Source organism: Euprymna scolopes, chromosome 33, assembly GCF_053919585.1.
Source record: "Euprymna scolopes isolate OS-2025 chromosome 33, ASM5391958v1, whole genome shotgun sequence".
Lineage (NCBI taxonomy): Eukaryota > Metazoa > Mollusca > Cephalopoda > Sepiida > Sepiolidae > Euprymna > Euprymna scolopes.
In genome coordinates this window covers 3,257,409-3,260,685 of record NC_136514.1, presented here as the reverse complement: position 1 = coordinate 3,260,685, position 3,277 = coordinate 3,257,409, and the positions used below count along the sequence as shown (strand labels likewise).

At 31.3% G+C, this 3,277-nt stretch overlaps 1 pseudogene; it reads right to left on the bottom strand.

Annotated features, from left to right (window-relative positions):
• Positions 1-1,149: 1,149 nt before the first annotated feature.
• LOC145258373 (5S ribosomal RNA) lies at positions 1,150-1,267 on the bottom strand (annotated as a pseudogene).
• Between the last annotated feature and the right edge of the window lie 2,010 nt (positions 1,268-3,277).

Sequence of the window (3,277 nt, the reverse complement as noted above, 5' to 3'; positions counted from 1 at the left end):
ACACCAATTGAGCAAAATTTTCTTCAATTTTAATTTCCTCTTAATACCCCTTAAACTTAAACCTTGAATTGTAGATGTTTTATTCAATCACAATCATTTAATGGGTTTTGTTAAAAAATAAAAATAAGGATTCTAGACATACAGTTCATACCTTATATCTTGAATTTATTCTTCGTAAGTGGACATGAAAAATATAAAATCTATTATCCTATTGCGATAACCATTTTACTTCGCATAGAAAACAAATTGCTTATTTCAAAATTGGACAAGATGGTTTGGAAAGATATTATAATTTCAAAGTTTGGTGCTTAATCTACAGCACCCGTAACACATTTAAATAAAAGAACAAAAAATGGTAAAAGGTGTGAGGAAACGTGTCGTATAGATACGCCATATTTACATCTTCATAGAATACAAAATAAGCTGATACACGTTATGTTGATTCTGTCTGCATGTGCACAACTTAACACACACTACTGCGCATGTATACTGTCATACTCATTTATGTTTCCGCCATTTTCTTTTAAAAAAATAATAAAAAAGTATATCCATAAACCTCTTTACAATCAAACTACAATAATAAAACGTATTTTTATAAAGCGGAAGTGAAGATTTTGAACACGAATCAAGCAGTAGAAATGGCCCTGAAATGCCTTATCCCCACCATTAACAAGTTCGTCTTTACCAGACGTAAACTGAACGACTCGTTATTGCACTGCAATAAGCAATGCCAATCAAAGATGCAACCTATTTTTTGGCGGTGATAAGGAAGGTCGGGGCCACTTTCATTGTGCGTACCATGTTCAGGATCATCTTGGCCGCCATATTTTACCTAGCCCATTTTTAGCGCATGTACTTTATTAATATTAGCTATGATAATCTCGGCAAATTTCGATAGAAAAAAACAAGTAGTTTTTATTTGATATTTATTTATACGATTTTGATAAATTTACGAATTTCAGAATGTTTTTTGTGTCTAATAATATCGTCATCTCCGTTCAGTCTCAAGAGACAATGGATACCCCCTGCAAATGTAGCTGCGCATGTAATTGTTAGGCAAGGGTTGCGCAACCCTAACTACACATCTTCTGAATCAGCTCTGCTTGCGTTCAGTGGCAAGACAATAATAATATCAATATAAACGGAGAGCACATACAACACCTGGGATTTCCAAATGGTCACCCATTTTAGTACTGACCAGGCTCAACGTTGCTTAACTTTGGTGATTTAGCGGGAACCGGTGTGTCAACGTGATTATGCCGTATATGTAATAGTATATGGCGGCAAAAGAAATAAATACATAAATAAATAAATAAATAAATAAATAAATAAATAATATTTGGCGGCAAAAAATAACAAAAAAAATAATATATGAAGGCAATTTTTTTTTTTTAAATCAATGTGGCTGCGAGAAAAAAAAAATATATGGCGGTTAAAAATTAAAAAAAAATATATGGCGGAAAATTTTTTTTGAAAAATGATAATATATATCGGCAAAAAATGGACAACGTTCTATGCTTATTTCGTTCGAAAACTTATTTTTTTTCCAAAATTTCGCATTCTTATAAAAACGTGCAAGTAATAATTCAATAACATATTAACATTTCTTGCATTATTTTTTTTTAGTCTCATTTTGTACGTTTTATCATTTAGAAAAGCTGCGTACACAAAGCAGCAAATAATTAACATTTACCAAAATCCGTAATGTTATCATGAATCGCTAATGAAACATTAAACAACAACAACAACAAAAAAATGATTAGTTTGGAGGTCAACTGGAAGGGGGTCGACATTTAGACTTTTTGATGTCAGCACGTAGTACTTTGGATCGAAATTGCCATTTCGTTTGAAACACCGATTCCTTAGCGTTCAAGAAACTCAAAGGAGAGTGTAGAGGCGAGAATGCATTTAACCCTGCGTTATATTCCGAAAATCATGTAAATTGATCGAATAGTTTTTTTTTTTAACCCTGCGTTAGTTCCATAAGGGGGGTTGTCATCCCAATTTTGCTTAAGTGCTCATATTTCCTAATTGGCAACTTATTTTTTTTCCTCCCTCCAAGTACTCTCCTGACTCAGTGAGGGTATAACACACGTGATATAACGCAGTTGTATGTCAGCTTTCCTTGGAGGTAGACGTCGCTTTGTCCTTCTGGGGTGTGCAGTCACCCCAGCTGAATAACGGAGGTATGATATTGATTTACATATTTTTGTATTTTTCGAGTAGGAATGAAAATTTACAGATTTAAACAAATTTTATGTATCATTAAGCTACTCTGTAATACTTAATATGGAATTAATATGTTTTAGTATTTGTTTTATCATAAGTTTTGATGGGATTATTATTTTATTTACTCCTTCCGTCTTGTAATTATGAGCTTAACTAATGTAATATCTTAATTTTTCCTTAGTTTATAATTTATTTTATTGTATTTTTTATATCAATATCAACAAGATACAAGTGATTCAAACTGTTCAACAGGGGCTGTAGATATATTCTGAATCAGCAGAATAACTATATTTTACAAAATAATAACAGTATAAACATTTTTGTATTTGGGGTGTATATATATATATATATATATATATATATATATATATATATATATATATATATATATATATATAAAATGGGTTAAGAAATTCCAACGAAAGAAAGATGTATATTTAAATAAGGGAGTAGTCACCAACAATGTGTATTTTTAACATTATTTTATTATTCCATGTCTTGGTTTTTCATTGGGAATTATGTTTGGATCATTGTAATAATGTTTTTAAGTCATTGAAATCGTTTTTACGCGCGTTTCAGACGTTCTGTGATAAAATAATTTCTGACGAGGACGCATCACAGAACGCCTGAAACGCGCGTAAAAACGATTTCAATGACTTAAAATCATTATTACAATGATCCAAACATAATTCCCAATGAAAAACCAAGACACGGAATAATAAAATAATGTTAAAAAATACACATTGTTGGTGACTACTCCCCTATTTAAATATATATATATATATATATATATATATATATATATATATATATATATATATATATATGGAGAGAGAGAGAGAGAGAGAGAGAGAGAGAGAGAGAGAGAGAGTATACTTTCCAATTCACCCAACATTCATTGGTTTCATGTTTGCAGCAAGAGACGAGTATTTCTGGGGTGGTCCCAGGTATCCCTACAAAACGATCACCTCCTTTCCAACTCTGGCCATGTCAAGATAATTTACTTGCAATAAATCATCATATGTTCTGAGTAATAAAAAATACCGTG